At 45.1% G+C, this 25612-nt stretch overlaps 1 pseudogene; it reads left to right on the top strand.

Annotated features, from left to right (window-relative positions):
* The first annotated feature begins 6038 nt into the window (after nucleotides 1-6038).
* LOC130030388 (histone H3.3C-like) overlaps nucleotides 6039-25612 on the top strand; it is a 64631-nt pseudogene continuing 45057 nt past the window's right edge.

Below are 25612 nucleotides of genomic sequence, written 5' to 3'. Positions count from 1 at the left end.
AGACAGTTCCACAACAAAACTGACCACATCATATTCAAACAATGGTTTTGCCTGACTGATGTTGCTGTTGTCCCAAAATTCCAAATGGGATCAGACCACAGTCTCCTTTGTGTGAAATTCTACTTCATGGAGTTGGGAGAAAGGGCTGTAAAGTTTAAGAAGAGAACTCCCAGAACGACCACCAACTGGGAGCTCTTTGGCAATATTGGGGCAATATGGGAAGATGCTGTGAATGACAACATTGACAAAGAATACGATCAATTGATTCAGCACCTTCATTGATTGTGCAAGGAATGCAGAGAGAGAGAGAGAGAGAGAGAAAGCCACAAAAAGATGGCTGTCTTAGGATACTCTTGAGCTCATTTGCCAATGTGGTTTGGTGCGAGCCTCAGGCAATCAATCACAAGCTAGCAAAGCTGTGCAGAGAAGTAATAAAGGAAGACCACAAAGAGAGAAGAGCAGCAGTGTTCACTGACATGGCAGAAGCCAGAAAAAGATTCTTAACACCTGCCTCTCCTTCGCTAACTACAAGACCAAGATGATTGCCCTCCAATGTCCTGATGGATCTATCACATCTTCCAGAAGGGGAATAGAGCAGATTATCCATGACTTCTACTTGGATCTCTTTGATAGCCACATCCACTTACCCACATACCAAATTCCTCAGGATGGAAATGTTGTTCCCAGTGTTCTCCCTTCTGAAATCTGACATGTCATTTTATCGGTACTCTTCCTGTACTTTGTTCATAGTTGACTACACTTGTCAGGATCTTGATTTACAGATCCTAAATACAAAATCTTTACTGATCCAATTCCCTGGGTACAGGATTATTAGTATTGTAGAGAAAATTCTGGTTTTAGTTCGGGGAGTTTTGGGTATTTTATAGGGGATCACAACCACAGTCCCAGATCCCCTAAAGATCCCTTCTGGTAGAGCTCAGGGGAACCTGGGGAGTGCTGGGAACCAAACCAGAGTCAGCCACCAGCAAGGCAAGCACATTAACTTCTGTATTATCTCTCCAGTCCTAAATATTTAATTTTGAAGAGGCTAGTATTTCTTTAAAACTGTGGGTAAATGTGATAAATAAAAGTTTATTAAGGTAAAGGTAAAGGTAAAGGCCCTCCCGTTGATCGTCGATTTGCTCGAGCGGGCCCAGTAACGTCTCCATTTGGAGACTTTATTGTAACTGTGTTTGGCATATCGAATACTCTCGGTAGCTTGCCGGGCTCTCCAAGAGGGGCGGAGGACTCGAACTCGGGTTGGCCATGTTGGCCGCTTGTAAGGTGAACGCCCTACCGCTGTGCTATCACTTCAGCCCAGTTTATTATATTGTATAATATAAGTTTATTATATTGTATAAATTTGTTTATATAACATTTGAATTACAATGTTAAGCTTACTATAGAGTTATTTTTTTAAGATTTACCATTATAAGTTTCAACCATCTTTAACTTAAACTTTAAGTTTAAGTTTAAGTTTCAACCATCTTTGGGCTGGAGCCATAGCACAGCGGTAGGGCGTTTGCCTTGCACGCAGCCAACATGGCCGACCCGAGTTCGATTCCTCTGCCCCTCTCGGAGAGCCTGGCAAGCTACCAAGAGTATTTCGCCTGCATGGCAGAGCCTGGCAAGCTCCCTGTGACGTATTCGATATGCCAGACACAGTAACAACAAAGTCTCCAATGGAGATGTTACTGGGCCCGCTCGAGCAAATCAACAGACAATGGGAGGGCCTTTACCTTTACCTTTTCAACCATCTTTAACTTAAACTTTAACCATTATAAGTTTCAACCATCTTTAACTTAAACTTTAATGGTAAATCTTCTCCACTGCCAGAAGGGCAAATCTTCTCCAGAAGGACAATGGAGAAGATTATCTACAACTTCTGTTTGGCTCTTCGATAGCCACGTCCACCTGCCCACATACCAAATTCCACAGGATGGATATGTCCGTTCCAAGCATTCTCCCTTCCGAAATATGACATGCCATTTCGCTGGTAAAGAAGCGTACAGGACCCAGTTCAGACAAGGTCAGACCAGAATACCTGAAGAATATGCTCCCAATACTCTGGCTCAGCTCTTCACATGCTACCGGTCTGAATGCAAGCTTCCGTACCAATGGAAAACCAGCAGGATCGTTCTGTTGTACAAGAACAGAGACATCTATGATATCTGCGACTATCACTTGTTGTCCATCATCTACAAGTTATTCACTCGAGTCATCCTGAATAGGATTGGCAGAACACTAGATGAAGGACAACCATACCAGCAAGCTGAGTTCCAAAAGGGATTCAGAGGATTAACCATATCCACATGGTGACGAAGCATATTGCGGTTTTGCGAGAGTTCAAGATGCCACTCTGTCTAATATTCATAGACTTAAAGAAGGTCTTTGATTCTGTTGAGACTGAAGAGGTAATCGAAGCCCTAGCCAAATAGTGTGTTCAAAATCACTACATCAGGATCCTCCATGAGCTGTATTGCACATTTACCACCAGGATCTCATCATTCTACAAGGAAGTGATCACCAATGTCAAGAGAGAAATCTGGCAAGGTGATACCATTTCACCAAAACTCTTCAGTACCATCTTCGAGAACATCATGAGATGACTGGAATGGGAAGGAAAGGGAGTGAAGATAGATGGTTGGCAACTATACCACTCTGTTTCACTGATGACATTGTTCTAATAACACAAAACATCAGCCAAGCAGCATGAATGCTGGCCGACTGACTTCAACCATGAGTGTGGAAAGGGTAGACTGCAGCTGAATCATGAAGACAATGTTCATGAGAAACATACTAGTTCCTGACATTCCATTTCCTCTCAACAGAATGAACATCTCCGAATGCAGCACTTATGTGTCCTAGGACGAGAACGCAACATGATGAACAACCTGGCACCTGAGCTGCGCAGGACAAAGAGAGCAGTGTAGAACGCCTTCAAGAGTGTTTAAGAAGTTGTTAAGAGAATGAAGAGGCACATCTTTTCAACTCTACCATTCTTCTTGCACTAATATATGCTCAGAGACCTGGGCCCTATGAAAACAGGATAAGAACACTATTCAAATCTCCCAAAGAGGAATCAAAAGAGCTTTCCTTGGAATATCACGCTTCACTCAAGTGATAGAAGGAATCTGGAGTTCCAACCTCTGTCGACAATCAAGAATCAGGGATGCTGTCTCGTTTGCCAAGGTGTGAAAAATCAGATGGGCTGGACATGTAATGAGATTTAGAGACAGCTGCTGGACTAGAGTTGTTACCGACTGGATTTCACGGGACGTCAACAGAACACCTGACTGCCCACCTACAAGATGGTCAGACATCTTTGTCAAAACCCTGAATGAATGGTTTGAGGCTCTTCATGTTCCTGGAGCGAGCAGATGCCATTGGGCTCCACCAGCACACAACGAGGACAAATGGAGACATTACTGGCGCCCACTCAAGCAAATCAATGAGCAACAGGATAACAAGTTATTCAAGTGATTTATTTGGGTTTGGAACCACACCAAGAGGGGTGCTCAGCGTTTACTCCTGGCTTTGTGCTCAGGGATTACTTGTGGTAGGAATTGGTGAAATAAATGGGGAGTTGCAGATCAAACCTGGGTTGACTGTGTGTATGGCAAGCGCCCTGCCCACTATATGATCATCTTGACTCCTGGAGAGCTATGTTTTTTGTTGTTGGTTTAATTTTTTTTTGAGATCTCTACTTTTGGTTTCCAGTTCATAAATTTCCACTATAAGTTTTATTATTTCCTTACTCCTTCCCAGTGGAGCGGTAGCACAGAGGGTAGGGAATTTACCTTGCACATGGCAACCTGGGTTTGATTCCTCAATCCCTCTTGGAGAGCCCGGAAAGCTACCGAGAGTATCCCACCCGCATGCAGAACCTGAAATGCTCCCTGTGGTGTATTGGATATGACAAAAACAGTAACAAGTCTCACAATGAAGACAATACTGGTCTAGTAAATCGATGAACAATGGGAGGACCATTGACAGTGCTACTCCTTCCCACTTTGAGCTCTTTTTTGTTAGTCATATTCCAGTTTCTTAAATTGTGTAATCTTTACTTATGTGGACCCTTTCTTCCTTTCTGATTATTGCTTACATAGCAATGAACTTTCCTCTTAGATATAACCACTTCTGTTATATCTCACCAATTCTGGTAGGTAGTGATCTCATTGTCATTTGTTTCCCTGAATCTTTTCCTTTCTGACTTCCTCTCTGACCCTCTGGTTGTACAGTAATGAGCTAGTTAATTTCCAGTTTTGAGTTTCTTTGTTTGAGTTGTTTCTCTATTGCTGTTTGTGGCTAACCTCGACTTTCAGTGTGTCATGGTCTGAAAAGATAGTTGATATGGTTCAGAAGCTTTTGACTCTGTGGAGGTATGTTTTATCTCCCAGCATGAGTTCTATTTTGGTGACTGTCTCAAGTTCACTGGAGAATACACAGGGCCTTTTGAGGAAAAAAAATGCCTCTCTCCCATTCTTCCAACCCTCCGTCTTCCATTTCCTACATTTTTGAGGGGGTTGTTTGCTTGAAGAATTGTCTTCCAACCTTTGACTTTGTGTTTACTCTGACCATGCAACTGTGTTTCTTGCAAGCATCAGAATATTGAGTTCAATTTTCTAATCCATCCTGCCACTCTATGCACTCATAATTGGTGCATTTAGCCCACTGATTTGAGAGAGATTATTGTTACAGGGTTTTATGTCTTTTTTCTGTGGGAATTTGGGGTGTTGTTGGGGCTTGTCTTGTATTAAAGTAGGCTGTGTAGTTATTGTAACAATGGTTTTGAATCTAGGTTGTTCATGAGTTGTTCATCTGTGAAGGTATGAATTGTTCCTTCAATTTTTTTAATTTTGCTTTTTGGGTCACACCCGGCGATACTCAGGGGTTACTCCTGGCTTTGCACTCCGAAATCACTCTTGTTGGTGTACGGGGGACCATATGGGATGCTGGGAATCAAACCTGGGTTCGCCGTGTGCAAGGCAAACACCATACCCGCTGTGCTATTGCTCCAAATTTGAATGAGAGTCTTACTAGGTAAAATTTTCTTGTTTAGGTGTTCATTTCATTGAGTATTGTTTTTCACTAGATCCCATCACTGTCTCTGGACCAGGAGTGTTTCATTTGATAAATCTGCTGTAAATCTTAAGGATGATCCTTTCTATATAATGTCTCTTTTTGATCTTGCTGTTCCAGTATTCTGTCTCTATCTCTGGTTTTCATCAATTTGATTAGGGTGTGTCTTGGAGTGTTTTTATTTGGATTTATTTTAGCTGGCACCCTTTGGACCTCCTGAGCCTGGGTGCATGCACTATTCAGCTCTGGGAACTTTTCAGCAACAATGGCTTTGACTGCTACTTCTTTATCAGGGTTGTCTTAATGACAACCTGGTACCCTGCTGAATCTTATGTTATTCCTCTCCAATTTATTCTAAAATTTTCTTGACATTTGTTGTTTTTGAGACTTTTTCCCATCTTCTGTTGTTATCTTGAAGTGTTCTACGTCTCACCTTGGATCTCATTGATTCTGTCCTCAGCAGCTGTTACCCTGCTGCTGATTACTTTCAGTACATGTTTTACTTCACCTACCAAGTTTTTGGCACAGGTATTCAACCTGGCACAGACCCTATGCAATGGGGTCTTGCTCTGCCGGTTATTCAACAACCTCCAGGTACACTCCATCCACCTCAAGGGGATCAACCTGAGGCTGCAGATGCTCCAGGTGCTGCCTGGAGATGCAGGCAGGTGCATGGTGTCAGCGTACAAATTGTTACAGCAGGCCGGTCACCAGGAGCTTACACTCAGTAGACTGGGAACACCTGCAGAGATGATTAGAGAGCACCCTAAAAGCCTCCATCCCCCCACCCCGAAGAGTCCAGCAATCTACCAAGAGTATCCAGTCAACATGACAGAGCTGTGCGTTTCAAATATGCCAAAAACAGTAGCTAAAGTGGGTCTCATTTCTCTATCCCTGAAGGAGTCTTCAGCTGTGTTGGGAAGAACAAGAGGGCTCATACTAAGCAGACAGCATACATGTCAATGAGCAGGAAGGCATCCTGCAAGCAGCTGGTCACCAAGGTGACCCGCAAGAGCGCGATAGCCACGGGTGGTGTGAAGGAGCTGCACTGCTACCAGCCCGACACTGTGGCGCTACTCCACCACTACCGCCACTACCAGATCGGCCACTACCAAACTCCACTGAGCTGCTCATCTGCAAGCTGCTGTTCCAGCGTCTGGTGCGCAAGATCACATAGGACTTCAAGAAAGACCTGCGCTCCCAGGGCTCAACTGTCATGGTGCTGCAGGAGGCATGTGAGGCCTACCTGGTGGGGCTCTTTGAGGCCACCAGTCTCTGAGCATTTTCCGCCAAACATGTCACCATTATGCCCAAGGACATCCAGCGGGTGTGCCACAGCCCTGGAGAGAGCATAAAGTTTACAATGCTAAAATCTCAGGGCTGGGACAAATGGTGATGCTACTGGCACCTGCTCGAGTAAATCGATGATTAACAGGATGACAGTGACAGTGACAGTGACCAAGTTTTCCAGAGATGTCATTTCTGATTATAGTTCCCTCACTTCTGCTTGTGTTTGATTGATAGTCCTTTCCATTGTTTCTTTGAGTTCTTTACATGACCTCAACAATTGCTCTCTAAATCCCTTACCAGAGAGGTAATTTAGCCTGTTGTTATTGGTTGAGCCTTTTGGGTTTGAATCTTCACTCGCTAAGCCTTATGGGGTTCTGCATTGTTTTATCATTGTGACCTTTGTAGTCTGGAGTTTTTTCTTGAGTGTTTTTGTGTGGTTAGGTACCTATAGTTAGGATGTCTTTGTATGCTTATGGTGAGTTATGGAAAAATGAGTAAAATCTTGGTTGTGAAGCATAGACAAGCTGAATCCTGACCTGGGGGGCAAAATGGCTATCCTATCCTATACGGCCCCCCAACCCAATGTTGGTGAAATTTCTCTGGACATCTATGTTCTTGATGGAAAATCAGTTACAGAGAACATGGGAAAAGTCCATGTTGCACTGGCTCTGAAGCATGTGGCTTCTGGTCATGTACTACAGATAACAAAGGAAGTTTTTTTCCCCCCAATTTTATTGAATCACCATGAGATAGTTACAAGCTTTCATGTTTGAGTTATTAAGCAAGTTTTGATGAGCACTGTGAACTACAGCACAGTCTGTGTAGCTGCAGAATACTGCCTGGGGCTATCTATTGTCACTCATCTAGTTTCCTTGACATGCAAATATGGAGAGAGGTTTTTTTCAGTTCAGAATTTCAAGTTTCCCAAAACAAGTTTTGTATCCTAAAACAAAAGAAGTAGCACTGGACACTACAGAATGATAAAGATGTAAAAATTGGAGTTCCTAATGGCCTATTCAGACAGTGGCAGGGAAAGCAAAGGATGAGCTTTTGTCTGTGGTAGTTGAACAGATAGTTGATTCAGTCTGGAGGAAGCTGAGGAGTCTTGAATAGGACCTTAAGGTATTGGTGTTTGAGCAAAAGCTCAGAGAAATAAAATATGAAATCCAAATAAAAATATCCTATAAATATATTCTAGAACTAATTGAACTGCCATTAAAATTAATTCACAAAATTAAAAAAATAAAAGCTAATTTACAAAGAAATTCAAATATATGAACCTGTTGGTGTTTTTCTCAAGGCTAGTGTATAAAATGGTGACTTATTCTTTGTGTTGTCCTTCCACAAAACATAGTCCTCTGCAATGGCTTCAGAGAATGTGATCCAACACCTTCTTGCCACATTTTAATTTTGTCTACATATGTCTTTACCTATTTCTCTCATGTTTCTCAAACATTTTTCTCTGACTTAATCTGATTAGATTTTTAAACAAGTGAAAGGACCCATCATGTTGGGTCATTTGAAGAAGTATCATATTGTCTTGGCTTGTTTAGACTAAGATTGTTAGATTAAGCTTGTTTAGATTAAGTCTGACCTCATTTGAATAGAGAGTAAACTTCTCAGATAATTAATTGGCTAAAAAAAACTAAAACTCATGCTAGTGCAAAAATTCCCTGTTTTGCTTAAAAACAGAAAGATTTATTATACTCATGAAATGAAACATATAAAATGAGTCAAGGCCAAGCAAGTATCTCACACAGGACACTAAATCCACAAGGCTGTGGGCATCATTCCTGTCCTAGGTTTCAGATGGCCTGTAAGACCACTGCTCGCCTTACTTTATAGATATACTCTCTTCTATATTTTAATTAAATTAAAATCATTTTTTAAAGTGAACCTAACTTCCTTGTAAATTACTTAGACCTCTCACAAATGCTAACTCTGTAGCTAACATTTATAAGAAAATGAGAATACTCCAAAAAGAGTTTGCTGTAATTTTTACGGTAAAAGTGCATGTGTGTACATAAAAATCTAAAAATACATATCAAAATTTAAGTAGTTGTAATTTCTGAGAGATGGAATTATTTTTATACTTAAAAGCTTTTTCGGAACGGCTCCAATTCCAACAGGTACAGCCTGCCCCCAAGGGCCTGGGTTCCTCTCTGGGCACGCGCAGCTAGAAACAGCCCCGAGACAGCCGGTTTTCAACCCCTGAGCCGCGTGGGACGGGCACAGAGGCCCAGCTCTGGGCAACAAAGCTGAACGGCTCCAATTCCAACAGGTACAGCCCGCCCCCAAGGGCCTGGGTTCCTCTCTGGGCACGCGCAGCTAGAAACAGCCCCGAGACAGCCGGTTTTCAACCCCTGAGCCGCGTGGGACGGGCACAGAGGCCCAGCTCTGGGCAACAAAGCTGAACGGCTCCAATTCCAACAGGTACAGCCCGCCCCCAAGGGCCTGGGTTCCTCTCTGGGCACGCGCAGCTAGAAACAGCCCCGAGACAGCCGGTTTTCAACCCCTGAGCCGCGTGGGACGGGCACAGAGGCCCAGCTCTGGGCAACAAAGCTGAACGGCTCCAATTCCAACAGGTACAGCCCGCCCCCAAGGGCCTGGGTTCCTCTCTGGGCACGCGCAGCTAGAAACAGCCCCGAGACAGCCGGTTTTCAACCCCTGAGCCGCGTGGGACGGGCACAGAGGCCCAGCTCTGGGCAACAAAGCTGAACGGCTCCAATTCCAACAGGTACAGCCCGCCCCCAAGGGCCTGGGTTCCTCTCTGGGCACGCGCAGCTAGAAACAGCCCCGAGACAGCCGGTTTTCAACCCCTGAGCCGCGTGGGACGGGCACAGAGGCCCAGCTCTGGGCAACAAAGCTGAACGGCTCCAATTCCAACAGGTACAGCCCGCCCCCAAGGGCCTGGGTTCCTCTCTGGGCACGCGCAGCTAGAAACAGCCCCGAGACAGCCGGTTTTCAACCCCTGAGCCGCGTGGGACGGGCACAGAGGCCCAGCTCTGGGCAACAAAGCTGAACGGCTCCAATTCCAACAGGTACAGCCTGCCCCCAAGGGCCTGGGTTCCTCTCTGGGCACGCGCAGCTAGAAACAGCCCCGAGACAGCCGGTTTTCAACCCCTGAGCCGCGTGGGACGGGCACAGAGGCCCAGCTCTGGGCAACAAAGCTGAACGGCTCCAATTCCAACAGGTACAGCCCGCCCCCAAGGGCCTGGGTTCCTCTCTGGGCACGCGCAGCTAGAAACAGCCCCGAGACAGCCGGTTTTCAACCCCTGAGCCGCGTGGGACGGGCACAGAGGCCCAGCTCTGGGCAACAAAGCTGAACGGCTCCAATTCCAACAGGTACAGCCTGCCCCCAAGGGCCTGGGTTCCTCTCTGGGCACGCGCAGCTAGAAACAGCCCCGAGACAGCCGGTTTTCAACCCCTGAGCCGCGTGGGACGGGCACAGAGGCCCAGCTCTGGGCAACAAAGCTGAACGGCTCCAATTCCAACAGGTACAGCCCGCCCCCAAGGGCCTGGGTTCCTCTCTGGGCACGCGCAGCTAGAAACAGCCCCGAGACAGCCGGTTTTCAACCCCTGAGCCGCGTGGGACGGGCACAGAGGCCCAGCTCTGGGCAACAAAGCTGAACGGCTCCAATTCCAACAGGTACAGCCCGCCCCCAAGGGCCTGGGTTCCTCTCTGGGCACGCGCAGCTAGAAACAGCCCCGAGACAGCCGGTTTTCAACCCCTGAGCCGCGTGGGACGGGCACAGAGGCCCAGCTCTGGGCAACAAAGCTGAACGGCTCCAATTCCAACAGGTACAGCCTGCCCCCAAGGGCCTGGGTTCCTCTCTGGGCACGCGCAGCTAGAAACAGCCCCGAGACAGCCGGTTTTCAACCCCTGAGCCGCGTGGGACGGGCACAGAGGCCCAGCTCTGGGCAACAAAGCTGAACGGCTCCAATTCCAACAGGTACAGCCCGCCCCCAAGGGCCTGGGTTCCTCTCTGGGCACGCGCAGCTAGAAACAGCCCCGAGACAGCCGGTTTTCAACCCCTGAGCCGCGTGGGACGGGCACAGAGGCCCAGCTCTGGGCAACAAAGCTGAACGGCTCCAATTCCAACAGGTACAGCCTGCCCCCAAGGGCCTGGGTTCCTCTCTGGGCACGCGCAGCTAGAAACAGCCCCGAGACAGCCGGTTTTCAACCCCTGAGCCGCGTGGGACGGGCACAGAGGCCCAGCTCTGGGCAACAAAGCTGAACGGCTCCAATTCCAACAGGTACAGCCCGCCCCCAAGGGCCTGGGTTCCTCTCTGGGCACGCGCAGCTAGAAACAGCCCCGAGACAGCCGGTTTTCAACCCCTGAGCCGCGTGGGACGGGCACAGAGGCCCAGCTCTGGGCAACAAAGCTGAACGGCTCCAATTCCAACAGGTACAGCCCGCCCCCAAGGGCCTGGGTTCCTCTCTGGGCACGCGCAGCTAGAAACAGCCCCGAGACAGCCGGTTTTCAACCCCTGAGCCGCGTGGGACGGGCACAGAGGCCCAGCTCTGGGCAACAAAGCTGAACGGCTCCAATTCCAACAGGTACAGCCTGCCCCCAAGGGCCTGGGTTCCTCTCTGGGCACGCGCAGCTAGAAACAGCCCCGAGACAGCCGGTTTTCAACCCCTGAGCCGCGTGGGACGGGCACAGAGGCCCAGCTCTGGGCAACAAAGCTGAACGGCTCCAATTCCAACAGGTACAGCCCGCCCCCAAGGGCCTGGGTTCCTCTCTGGGCACGCGCAGCTAGAAACAGCCCCGAGACAGCCGGTTTTCAACCCCTGAGCCGCGTGGGACGGGCACAGAGGCCCAGCTCTGGGCAACAAAGCTGAACGGCTCCAATTCCAACAGGTACAGCCTGCCCCCAAGGGCCTGGGTTCCTCTCTGGGCACGCGCAGCTAGAAACAGCCCCGAGACAGCCGGTTTTCAACCCCTGAGCCGCGTGGGACGGGCACAGAGGCCCAGCTCTGGGCAACAAAGCTGAACGGCTCCAATTCCAACAGGTACAGCCCGCCCCCAAGGGCCTGGGTTCCTCTCTGGGCACGCGCAGCTAGAAACAGCCCCGAGACAGCCGGTTTTCAACCCCTGAGCCGCGTGGGACGGGCACAGAGGCCCAGCTCTGGGCAACAAAGCTGAACGGCTCCAATTCCAACAGGTACAGCCCGCCCCCAAGGGCCTGGGTTCCTCTCTGGGCACGCGCAGCTAGAAACAGCCCCGAGACAGCCGGTTTTCAACCCCTGAGCCGCGTGGGACGGGCACAGAGGCCCAGCTCTGGGCAACAAAGCTGAACGGCTCCAATTCCAACAGGTACAGCCTGCCCCCAAGGGCCTGGGTTCCTCTCTGGGCACGCGCAGCTAGAAACAGCCCCGAGACAGCCGGTTTTCAACCCCTGAGCCGCGTGGGACGGGCACAGAGGCCCAGCTCTGGGCAACAAAGCTGAACGGCTCCAATTCCAACAGGTACAGCCCGCCCCCAAGGGCCTGGGTTCCTCTCTGGGCACGCGCAGCTAGAAACAGCCCCGAGACAGCCGGTTTTCAACCCCTGAGCCGCGTGGGACGGGCACAGAGGCCCAGCTCTGGGCAACAAAGCTGAACGGCTCCAATTCCAACAGGTACAGCCTGCCCCCAAGGGCCTGGGTTCCTCTCTGGGCACGCGCAGCTAGAAACAGCCCCGAGACAGCCGGTTTTCAACCCCTGAGCCGCGTGGGACGGGCACAGAGGCCCAGCTCTGGGCAACAAAGCTGAACGGCTCCAATTCCAACAGGTACAGCCCGCCCCCAAGGGCCTGGGTTCCTCTCTGGGCACGCGCAGCTAGAAACAGCCCCGAGACAGCCGGTTTTCAACCCCTGAGCCGCGTGGGACGGGCACAGAGGCCCAGCTCTGGGCAACAAAGCTGAACGGCTCCAATTCCAACAGGTACAGCCCGCCCCCAAGGGCCTGGGTTCCTCTCTGGGCACGCGCAGCTAGAAACAGCCCCGAGACAGCCGGTTTTCAACCCCTGAGCCGCGTGGGACGGGCACAGAGGCCCAGCTCTGGGCAACAAAGCTGAACGGCTCCAATTCCAACAGGTACAGCCTGCCCCCAAGGGCCTGGGTTCCTCTCTGGGCACGCGCAGCTAGAAACAGCCCCGAGACAGCCGGTTTTCAACCCCTGAGCCGCGTGGGACGGGCACAGAGGCCCAGCTCTGGGCAACAAAGCTGAACGGCTCCAATTCCAACAGGTACAGCCCGCCCCCAAGGGCCTGGGTTCCTCTCTGGGCACGCGCAGCTAGAAACAGCCCCGAGACAGCCGGTTTTCAACCCCTGAGCCGCGTGGGACGGGCACAGAGGCCCAGCTCTGGGCAACAAAGCTGAACGGCTCCAATTCCAACAGGTACAGCCTGCCCCCAAGGGCCTGGGTTCCTCTCTGGGCACGCGCAGCTAGAAACAGCCCCGAGACAGCCGGTTTTCAACCCCTGAGCCGCGTGGGACGGGCACAGAGGCCCAGCTCTGGGCAACAAAGCTGAACGGCTCCAATTCCAACAGGTACAGCCCGCCCCCAAGGGCCTGGGTTCCTCTCTGGGCACGCGCAGCTAGAAACAGCCCCGAGACAGCCGGTTTTCAACCCCTGAGCCGCGTGGGACGGGCACAGAGGCCCAGCTCTGGGCAACAAAGCTGAACGGCTCCAATTCCAACAGGTACAGCCCGCCCCCAAGGGCCTGGGTTCCTCTCTGGGCACGCGCAGCTAGAAACAGCCCCGAGACAGCCGGTTTTCAACCCCTGAGCCGCGTGGGACGGGCACAGAGGCCCAGCTCTGGGCAACAAAGCTGAACGGCTCCAATTCCAACAGGTACAGCCTGCCCCCAAGGGCCTGGGTTCCTCTCTGGGCACGCGCAGCTAGAAACAGCCCCGAGACAGCCGGTTTTCAACCCCTGAGCCGCGTGGGACGGGCACAGAGGCCCAGCTCTGGGCAACAAAGCTGAACGGCTCCAATTCCAACAGGTACAGCCCGCCCCCAAGGGCCTGGGTTCCTCTCTGGGCACGCGCAGCTAGAAACAGCCCCGAGACAGCCGGTTTTCAACCCCTGAGCCGCGTGGGACGGGCACAGAGGCCCAGCTCTGGGCAACAAAGCTGAACGGCTCCAATTCCAACAGGTACAGCCTGCCCCCAAGGGCCTGGGTTCCTCTCTGGGCACGCGCAGCTAGAAACAGCCCCGAGACAGCCGGTTTTCAACCCCTGAGCCGCGTGGGACGGGCACAGAGGCCCAGCTCTGGGCAACAAAGCTGAACGGCTCCAATTCCAACAGGTACAGCCCGCCCCCAAGGGCCTGGGTTCCTCTCTGGGCACGCGCAGCTAGAAACAGCCCCGAGACAGCCGGTTTTCAACCCCTGAGCCGCGTGGGACGGGCACAGAGGCCCAGCTCTGGGCAACAAAGCTGAACGGCTCCAATTCCAAACAGGAGACATTCCCAACTCCTCGCCCAGTGCCAGGGACTCTTTCCGGAGCCGCGGCCGCTAACGCGGCCGCGAAATATTTTCCCACTACATATGCCATAGGAACCATAAGCTAACTTCTTAGATGGAAACTTCTCTATTTTAGCTCAGCCACTAGAAATACAGTTGCCAATAACTCATAAGCCTATCTTAACTCACACTGCATATCAAGCAGAATAGTAACACTGAACGTGAAGGACTAAACCACACCTCTCACAATGGTAAAGCAACGCAAAAGCCCACCAAACACTCATATTGAAGAGTCTAGCCCAGATGACACCAACAGTACTGTAGTGTTAGACAACCTCTCTGACAAGGAATTCAGAAGGGAGCTACTTAGGATGCTTAGGGAATTAAAAGAAACAATGGAAAGCAATGCCAATAGAAGACAAGAGGATCTGAAGGCAGAAATGAGGAAAATGCAATCAGAAATGTCAGACCTGAAAAATCTCGTAGGCGAATTGAAAAGCTCAGTGGAAGGCCTCAGCAGCAGAGTAACAGCGGCTGAGAACAGAATCAGTGAGCTCGAAGATGAAGTTCAGAGACTCTCCCGAAAAGAGCAGAAAATGGAAAAGAGACTCACAATTCGGGAACAGATGGCAAGAGAAGATCGTGATGAAGCCAAGAGGGGTAACATAAGAATTATTGGAGTCCCAGAGGGACAGGAAGAAAACCTCGATGAAGAAGAAACTGTCAAAGACATCATTGCTACAACATTTCCAGAGCTGAAGAAAACTTGTGACCACATTCAGGAGGCCCGAAGGGTACCAGCTAGAAGAAATCCGAATAAAAATACCCCAAGACACATTCTGATCAAAATGACCAAAACCTTAGACAGAGACAAAATTCTGAAAGCAGCAAGATCGAAGAAAGAAATCTCTTACAAAGGAGCATCCTTAAAATTCACAGCTGATTTTTCTGATGAAACCCTCATGGCCCGAAAACAGTGGTGGGACATAGTAAAAAAACTCAATGAAATAAATGCCTCCCCCAAAATACTTTTCCCAGCAAGACTCTCATTCATAATAGAAGGAACAACACACAGTTTCACAGACAAACAACAGCTAAGGAACTTCATAGACTCAAAACCATGGTTACAAGAACAACTAAATGGGCTACTTTAAGGCCAGAAAGGCCCCTCAAATACACCCAATTTTAACATAACAATGGGACAAAATCCCATAACAATAATCTCTCTCAATGTCAATGGGCTAAACGCACCAATTAAAAGACATAGAGTGGCAGGATGGATTAGAAAATTGAACCCAACATTCTGCTGCCTGCAAGAAACGCATCTCAATAGTCAAAGCAAACACAGACTCAGAGTCAAAGGCTGGAAAACAATCCTACAGGCAAACAGCTCCCATAAAAAAGCTGGGGTAGCCATCCTTATATCAGACCACATTGATTTCAGAGTGAGGAAGGTCATAAGAGACAGTGAAGGCCATTACTTATTGATCAGAGGATCTGTACAACAGGAAGAACTTACAATAATAAATGTATATGCACCTAATGAGAGACCAGCAAAGTACTTAAAACAACTACTCATAGATTTGGAAAAAGACATCAATAGCAACACAATACTAGTGGGAGACTTCAACACTGCTTTGTCACCTCTTGATAGATCAACCAGACTCAAGCTTAGCAAGGACATACTTCAGTTGAGGGAAACAATGGAAGAAAGGGACTTAGTAGATATATACAGGACACTTCATCCACAAAAAGCTGAATACACATTCTTCTCAAGCGTACATGGAACATTCTCCAAGATAGACCACATGCTGAGCCACAAAACATCCCTCCATAAAATTAAGAAGGTAGAGATTGTATCAACAATCTTCTCAGACCATAATGCGCTGAAATTAGAAGTAAATCACACACAAAAACAGAAAACTAAATCAAACACCTGGAAATTAAACAGTGCACTATTGAACAACAAGTGGATTAGACAGGAAATCAAAGAGGAAATCAAAAGATTCCTAGAAACGAATGAAAATGAGAACACGAGTTACCAAAACTTATGGGACACAGCAAAGGCTGTGTTAAGAGGAAAGTTTATAGCTCTACAAGCATTCCTCAGGAAGGAGGAGCGAGCACACATAAGTAACCTAACCTCACAGCTTAAGAGCTTGGAGAAGGACCAAAAAAAGGAGCACAACCCGAACAGGAGAAAGGAAATAATAAAACTCAGAGCAGAGATTAACGAGATGGAAACCCAAAAAACAATCCGAAAGATCAATGAAACCAAGAGCTGGTTCTTTGAGAAAATTAACAAGATCGATAAGCCTCTAGCAAAACTCACAAAGAAAGGGAGAGAGAAAACCCTAATAAACCGAATCAGAAATGAAAAGGGGGTCATTACAACAGAAACCACAGAAATTCAGAGGATCCTCAGGGAGTACTTTGAGAAGCTTTATGCCACGGAACATCAAAACCTCGAGGAAATGGATAAATTCCTAGACTCCTACAGACTCCCAAGGCTGAACCAAGAAGACCTGGAATACCTGAACAGACCTATCACCATCAAGGAAATTGAAATGGTAATAAAAAGTCTCCCCAAGCACAAAAGTCCTGGCCCGGATGGATTCACTAGTGAATTCTTCCAAATCTTTAAAGAGGACTTACTCCCAATACTCTTTAAGCTTTTCCACGAAATTGAAATATCAAAAACACTTCCAAACAGTTTCTACGAAGCAAATATCACACTGATACCAAAAGCAGACAGAGATACCACAAAGAAAGAGAATTACAGGCCGATATCCCTGATGAACACAGATGCAAAGATCCTCAACAAACTACTAGCAAATAGAATCCAACTACTCATCAAAAAGATCATACACCATGACCAAGTAGGATTCATCCCAGGGATGCAAGGATGGTTCAACATTCGGAAATCAATCAACATAATCCACCATATCAACAAAAGAAAAGATAAAAAGCATATGATCATATCAATAGATGCAGAGAAAGCATTTGATAAGATCCAGCACCCCTTTATGATGAAAACCCTAGCCAAAATGGGTATAGAGGGGACCTTCCTCAACATAATTAAAGCCATCTACCACAAGCCTACAGCAAGCATCATCCTCAACGGGGAAAAACTGAGAGCCTTCCCTCTAAGATCAGGGACGAGACAGGGATGCCCACTCTCTCCACTGCTGTTCAATATAGTACTGGAAGTACTTGCAATAGCGATTAGGCAGGAAAAAGATATTAAGGGCATTCAGGTAGGAAAGGAAGAAATCAAGCTCTCACTATTCGCAGATGATATGATACTCTACTTAGAGAACCCAATAACTTCCACCAAAAAACTCTTAGAAACAATAGACTCGTATAGTAAAGTTGCAGGTTATAAAATCAATACCCAAAAGTCCATGGCTTTCCTATACGCAAACAGTGAGAGAGAAGAAAGCAACATGAAAAAAACAATCCCATTCACAATTGTGCCCCAGAAAATCAAGTACCTAGGAATCAGCTTAACTAAGGAAGTAAAGGACCTGTACAAAGAAAACTACAAAACGCTACTTCAGGAAATAAAAGAGGACATGAGGAAATGGAAAGATATCCCCTGCTCATGGGTCGGGAGACTTAACATTGTCAAAATGGCAATACTACCGAAAGCATTGTATAAATTCAATGCAATCCCTATAAGGATACCCATGACATTCTTCAAAGAAATGGAGCAAACACTCTTGAAATTTATATGGAACAATAAGCCCCCACGAATAGCTAAAGCAATTCTTGGGAAAAAGAAAATGGGAGGAATCAACCTCCCGAACTTCAAATTGTACTACAAAGCAGTAATAATTAAAACAGCATGGTACTGGAACAAAGGCAGAACTGCAGACCAATGGAACAGGGTTGAATACACTGACATCTCTCCTCAATCATATGCTCATCTAATCTTTGATAAAGGTGCAAGTAATGTGAAGTGGAGTAAGGAAAGCCTCTTTAATAAATTGTGTTGGCATCACTGGACGGCTACATGCAAAAAAATAGGCTCAGAACTCTGCCTAACACCATGTACAAAAGTAAGATCAAAATGGATTAAAGACCTCAACATCAGACCAGAAACCATAAGGTACATTGAAGATAAAGTTGGCAAAACCCTCCATGACATTGAAGCTAATGGTATCTTCAAAGATGCCATGCCACTGGCCGAGCAAGTGAAAACAGAGATAGATAAATGGGACTATCTTAAACTAAGAAGCTTCTGCACCTCCAAAGAAACAGTGACCAAAATACAAAGACAGTCTACAGAATGGGAAAGGATATTCACCGAATACACATCTGACAAGGGGTTGATATCCAGGATATACAAAATACTGGTTAAACTCCACAAGAAGAAAACATCCAACCCCATCCAAAAATGGGGCAATGAAATGAACAGAAACTTTCTCAAAGAAGAAATCCGAATGGCAAAAAAGCACATGAGAAAATGCTCTACATCATTAATCATCAGGGAGATGCAGATCAAAACCACAATGAGATACCATCTCACACCTCAGAGACTGGCCCAAATTCAAAAGAACAAAAGCAACCGATGCTGGCGTGGATGTGGCGAGAAAGGGACACTCCTTCACTGTTGGTGGGAATGTCCACTGGTTCAGCCCTTCTGGAAAACAGTATGGACGATTCTCAAAAAATTAGAAATTGAGCTCCCATTTGACCCAGCAATACCACTCCTGGGAATATATCCCAGAGAGGCAAAAATGTATAGTCGAAGTGACATCTGCACTTGTTTGTTCATTGCAGCCCTCTTTACAATAGCCAGAAACTGGAAGAAACCTGAATGCCCAAGAACAGATGACTGGTTAAAGAAACTTTGGTACATCTACACAATGGAGTACTATGTAGCTCTTAGAAAAGATGAAGTCATGAAATTTACATACAAGTGGTACAATATGGAAAGTATCATGCTAAGCGAAATGAGTCAGAAAGAGAGGGATAGACATAGAAAGATTGCATTCATCTGGGGGATATAAAGTAACAAAGTATGAGATTAATACCCAAGAATAGCTGAGATCAGCACCAGGAGGATTACTCCATAACTTAGAGGCCAGCCGGGTATCCTAGAGGAAAGGGCTATTCAGATAGAGAAGGGAGCACCAAATAAAGGATGTTTGGAGGATCCTCCCAGGAGGGGAGATGCATGTCGAAAGTAGACTATGGACTGAACATGTTTGCCACTCAATGCCTCTTTTGCAGACCACAACACCCAAAAGGAGAGAGAGAACACAGGGGATTGCCCTGCCACAGAGACGGGGGGATGGGGGGATGGGGGTGGGAGGGATATTATCCATGGTGGTGGAAAATGGGCACTGGTGGAGGGATGGGTATCTGATCATTGTATAATTGAAACCAAAGCACAAAAAATTGTAAATCTACAACTTTAAAAAAAATAAAATAAAATAAAGGGGAAAAAAAAAAAAAAAAAAAAAAAAAAGCTTTTTCTTCATGATTTTTCAGGTTATTAATTATTTTATACACCTAAGTCTTTTCTAAAAGTCATACTAAAAATGATGGTTCTTTTTTTTTGTAACGTATAGTAATTTTGAGTCAGTTGATGAGGCAACAACAATTTCTCAAGAACTTTCTAGCAGGAAGTATTAACATTATCTATTTCTTATAGGTCAAACCATACACATTTTCACCAAGGCATACCACTTATCCAACTCACAAAATCCTCCCCAGATAGTTAGGCACTTGTCCTCCAAGATATAGAATTGACCAGAGTTGGGGGCCCCTAAGAGCTCTCTAATCCATGTAGTATATAGGAACAGGTCTAGGAAAATTCAAAGTGAGACAACACAGATTATTATTTATAAATTTTTCTGTGCCCATGATAATCTGTGTGCAAGTGGTAATGCATTAAGACTGTATTCCTTATAATGGAATGTGAGTGAGGGAAGCAGGGTAGGAAGGGAAAGAAAAAGGGGTGAGATCTCAGAGTCATGCAGAAGGTAACATTAACCTGGTCCTGTCAGAACTCTGCAGTGTCATGTGCCCTAAGAAAGAGCACACCTCAAGGCAAAGTGACTGTGCTTTAATACTGCCAATAGTTGGTATGTGGGTAAATGGGGGAAGTGGATGAGGAGATAGTGAAAGTTTTCTTTAGTCAGGAACAAAACCCAGAAGAAGAACCTTGTTGTGGTCATTTATCTTGGAAATAAACTCATGGATCCTTTTCAATTGCACATGCCATATATTACAAGAAATGTTTTTAAGTTTGTGTGTGCAACAGTGTCTGTTCTGGGAGATTAAAATCAACTCAGATGTCTCAAGCATCTTACCTTGATTGCAAACAGCAATGAAGGGTAAAAAAAATAAGGTGATGTTCAAATAAGACAGTATGCTTTTCTCATCTTGGCCAATCATTTTCCGTGTTATTTTGCTATACCATAGACTGGAGAGAGGTATACCAGAGCCCCTTGTACAGAGTAACACCAGTAAATTTAAGCTGCAAGTTAGACTTCTTGAAAGATATGCTTTGTTGCCAAGAGTTCTGAGGTCAGTTGTCAAATCAAAGGATATGATAGGTGTCATAAACTAGTAATGTTTGCCAGGTGAGACTTCAGAGGACTTAAGAGTGTGATTGATTAGTGATGCCTGACAGGAGTCAGGAAACAGGAAGGGTGGGCCTTTGAACCAAGTTGATTCCATCCATGCTTTGCTTTATGGTCAAAACTCCTCAGAGAAAATTTACCTCATGGTAAACTTCTTTAGCACAATTTTTTGTTTAAGAAGACATTTTCTTTCCATCTTTCATTTTTAAAAAGAAAGAAAGCCCTCTTCTCCCTCATTCTCTCTCTCTCCCCTGTTTTATCTCTCTTTGGCGCTTATAGGTTTTTATTCTATAAACACTTTGCAGTCTTTGTGACATGGATTCATTCAGGACATGTTTACAGTACTTAATGACATCTCCCTGAGAAATAATGAGAATGCCTTTAAAGGTTGTCGTCCTCCCGTACGTGCATAGGAATGGCTCGCCAGGCTTGTGAGATGAGAGCCCAGGGTCTGGCAGGGGGAAAATTGACTTAATTTCTTTTCACCACATGAAATGGAGTGTCTGGGTGATCTGACCTAAATGCATGGCCTAAAAACCAATTAATTCTGAAATGTGAATTTGTGAGCATATCAAGCTGTGTGTGGAATTCCCGATGAGGCAGACAACACATACCTGGCTTATTTGCAAAATATGGAGATTTTTCCACATAAATATACCTAATGGTCCATTATTGAAGTGCTGCTTCAGTCATATGGCAGGTCACCCTCAAGGTCTGCAGAAGCTCCTTGTATACTCTTCCCAGTGAAATGTGAGCTTTGACTGAGCCTTTGGACCTCAGCAGCCGTGACCTTGTCTCTAGCCGAACACCAACTTCTCTTGGTCATTTAATGCTGTCATTGGAGCATGTCTTTAAGTAACTGGTTCAACATAGAACCAGTGTTTCTTCCCTAGGTTAATTCTGAATTTGGAAGAGCATCACTGTTAGTTAGTTACCCAGTCGGTCAGCGAAGAATCTTTGCCATCGTGCCTGCAATTTTAAGTCAAAGAAATAGTCAGCTCAGCTTTCCTATTGGCCCCTGGACTTTCCACTCGTCCAACTTTTCCCATATATATCTCCCCTGTTATTTACCCAATAATTCACCCAATATCCACCTAGTGTTCACTTAATGTTTGAGGTCACTGTGACCTTGGGCCTAATTTGTTTGAAAGAAAAAATATATAATCATGGAAACTGCTTAAGCTCCAAGTAAGAAAAAAATTGCAAGAGAATAAAAATAACCAAAGTTCAGGGTAAAGTTGGGTGATTAGTAAGAGATATAACTAAAACAATGAAAACTCAAAGTGGTTATCTAGTGATGTGTTTACAGCATGTATTTTGCATGTGTATACAGTATAGGAGTGTGTGGAAGGTGAGTATTATGTGAGGCATTTATGTGTACAGTGTAGTGTTTGTGTGTGTAGGTCGTGATGGTGATGGTGTTAATGTGGATGATGTATGATATGTGCTTCCCTATGATACCTTGATTTTGGTTTGTAAAACCATAAAAAGTCACATGTGTATTGTCTATCAAACTACACCCAATGTATACAAGAACTTTGATTTACATCTAACAACCATCCTTTGAAATTCCCTGGAAAAAGAATGAAAATTCAGAGTACTCAAAGTTGAGGCTAATACATTTTCATATATTTTAAACATTAAAACCTCACCCTTCTTTTTTAGAACAAGCAAGCAAAATCATTGACAGGTCTAATTGCATTGCACAGACATTCCATATGAACTTTTCCCTGAAGTCAGAATCATCTATATTAGGACAGGGACTAGAAGCAGACTGAGTGAGGAAGGGAATGGAAATTATACAAAACTTCTAAATACCTCTCTGGCTCCACAAAACCACAGCCAAAGCACTTTGTGTATATGTGTGTGTGTGAGGGGAAAGGGGGAAGGGACACTCACTAGAGGTTCCCAGAGGGCTCTGGGGTCATTTCCAGCTGTACTTGGTCTAGCAGGTTTGCAATTCAATGCCAGGGCAGAACTGCTCAGTCCAGGAGGTGGCAGGAGGCTATATAGTAAATGATTGAATATGTCTGAATGCTATGCTGTCTTCTCCTCCCCTCAAAGCACTTATTGCTTTCTCTCATCAGCTCACAAAGGAGAGGATAATTAATTGTATCTCTGTTCGTGGGCTTACTTTGGGGAATAGTCAGGTTCTTGTTATTTTGATTGAGACGCTGTAAAAATGGAAAAAAGAAAAGTGAAGAGCAAGCAGTCATTGCATAAGGATGAGGCATGACTATAGGTTATGGATCTGTTTTGTTTTTTGTTGCTATCAAACATCAAGCATCCTCATGTGGAACAGGAAAACTCCAGTGTAGACCCTTTGACTCGTCTTGACAAAAGGTGAATTCACCTGAGCTTGCTAAAGGTCAACTGGACTCTCGCTTCTCTTGAGCAAGGAAAATGCTTTTCTTTGGGACAGGTGAAAGTGGGAAAGGGATTGAATTTCAGGTTTCAGCATCACTGACCCTTCCCTGCCTCCTCCCTGCTAAATTGCTTTTCAGAGGGAAAACAATTTTAGAGTTTGCTAAATTTACCCATGAAGACTCAACTAATAAATTCCTAACTCAAGAGATTAAGGACATTTATGAACAACGTACAAAAAGAAACGTCTTACTTACATCAGAAAACTTATGTTTGTATAGCTTAACCAAACAGAGAATAGTGTTTGAAAGACAAGGACTGACACAGACATTTCTTGTTTTCTAAAGCTAGCTCAATTACTCAAAAATGTTGCATGCTTTATTGTTTTTAAATGCTTTCATCTCCTTCTGATTTATGGCAGGTCTCTCTATGGAAATGGATCTCTCCTTAGCCACTGTAGGCAGATGTATCCCTTTAAGCACAGTCCCAGGAACTGAGACACATCCATCAACTGCACTGACTTGGAAAGAAGTGTTCATCATCTTTATTCTCTGTGACAGAGTCAGCTGCTCTGTTTTTTTTTTTTTATAAATGCTTGATTATATGCAATAACTAAGGACTGAAGTGGGGAGCAAGCAATAGGGTATGGAGAGATTTGATTGAAGATGACCAGGATCTAAATTCAAAGAAAAGTGAAAGAAGTTAAGTTATATAATTATGTCTGCTGTCTAGTTGTGACTTCTTCCAATATATTTTAAAAATTAGTTATGATTGTAAAATTCCTGGGTTTCTTTTCTTTTCATTTTAAAAATAAAACCCACCAGTTAGAGGTGAATGCATTAAAAGCAAACTAGAAAACTCATATAGCATTATATTTACTTAGTGATTGTGACTTTGTTTTCATTTACTATGATTATCATTAGTAATATTTCTATGAAATTTTCTATTCTATTCCTTATACCTTAAATTTTGTTGAACAAATCAATGTATGACTTAATTAAAAGAGAAAAGAGGGGGTGGGACTATAGTTCAAATTGTAGAGCACATGCCTACAATGTGCAATGTTCTAAGGTCAATCCAAAGTGCCATATGACTTCCCAAGCACCATCGAGTAACCTCTACTAAAACAAAAAATATTAAAATATTGTTATGTGATGCTCTGTCGTAACCTTAGGAGAGAAAAAAATGTTTAAATAGGCTCTTTTCTCGTAGAAATAAAATCTTTCAGAGTTTTTGCTATTTTCTTATAAATTCAGCAAATCTCCTATGTTACTTGATATATAATTTTGATTATATTATAAAACAGAAACATAATGAAACATCATGCAGTAAATAATGTAAATGTATCATTATGAATCAAAGCAGAAAAATTACTCTATTATAAGATGGTATTTATTATCTAAAGTACTGCAGGATATTTTCAGCATTGTAAGAGAAGGTAGATGTCATCATTTATTTGAAATAGTTGTTTAAACCTACTTTTCAGGTTATTTTTCTGAAAGGAGATTGTCCAAGGGAAGTGATTTCTTGGCATTACAAAAGGTTGGGACATAGAACCCTTAGCCTTGGCCAAGTAGACCAACCTCAATAGCCACAGCGAAAATATCATATCTCCATGTTATGATTATAAGCTGCTCTGTATGAATATCATTTCACAGTTGGGGACCTCAAAATTGTCTATTTTCTATTCATAATAGCGGTAGGGCATTCGCCTTACAAGCGGCCAACATGGCTGACCCGAGTTCGATTCCTCTGCCCCTCTTGGAGAGCCCGGCAAGCTACCGAGAGTATTCGATATGCCAAACACAGTAACAACAAAGTCTCCAATGGAGACGTTACTGGGCCCGCTCGAGATATAAAAATATTTCAGAAATTTTCTAATACTTCAGGAAGCAGCAACAGGACTAAGGATGAACCGAGAGCACTCACCTAGTAGTTTGAAAATCATGGGTTAGTCAGTGGTTGGATGACTCTAATCTTTGCAGGTGAGCGAAAATGGGAGCTCTTTTCTGCAGGGCTTAACTTTGGGGTCATGGGGCAATCTGACAGTACACTTTCCAGCATTTTACTTCAAGGAATCCAAACAAATACAAAATGTAGCTCAGAGGAAAATCCAGCCATAGTTTCATTTCTTCATTAGTTCTTACAGACTAGGGTTGAGATTGTGTGAATACTTTGTATTTAGTTCTCTGGTGACTCTCTCATGTGTATGTGCTATATGAAGGATGTTCTTAAGACATAATTATATCTGTCCATGACTGAGCCACATTTTATAGAAATACCTTCCTTAAAAGGCAAAAGGCTGTTTAGAAAGGCTTGTAAGACTAAATCTTCTTCTCCCTTTATGAATCTGCTTGAGTCCATGGAAATACTTTAAGTCAAAGAGATTAAGCTCAGAACTTCATTGATGTAAGAACTTCATTGACATACTGGTGTGGAAACTCCAAAACATTTGGTGAGTCCTTCAAGATCATGATATTTCTGTGATTGGAATAAACAAATATTGTTTGGTAGATGAAAGATTTCAATTTTCATTATAAAGCTAAGTTGGATGAGATCGTGGACATTCTCATAGTCATTGGTCTTGGAGACTTTACATTATTAAAAGTTACTGAAGACCTCAAAGAATTTTTACTGATATGTAATATATCTATATCTATCTATCTATATCTATTAATAGTGATATTTAATATTCATTCATTCATCATCCTGTTATTCGTCGATTGCCTCGAGCAGACCCCAGTAACGTCTCTTTCATCCTAGCACTGAGATTATATTCAAGGCTCTTTAGGAGAATGAGACCCATCATTGTTACTGGTATTTGGC

The sequence above is a fragment of the Sorex fumeus genome, unplaced genomic scaffold (assembly GCF_029834395.1).
Source record: "Sorex fumeus unplaced genomic scaffold, SorFum_2.1 ptg000044l, whole genome shotgun sequence".
NCBI classification, from domain to species: Eukaryota; Metazoa; Chordata; class Mammalia; order Eulipotyphla; family Soricidae; genus Sorex; species Sorex fumeus.
The sequence above is the reverse complement of the archived record's forward strand: the minus strand, read 5'-3'. Positions and strand labels throughout refer to the sequence as shown.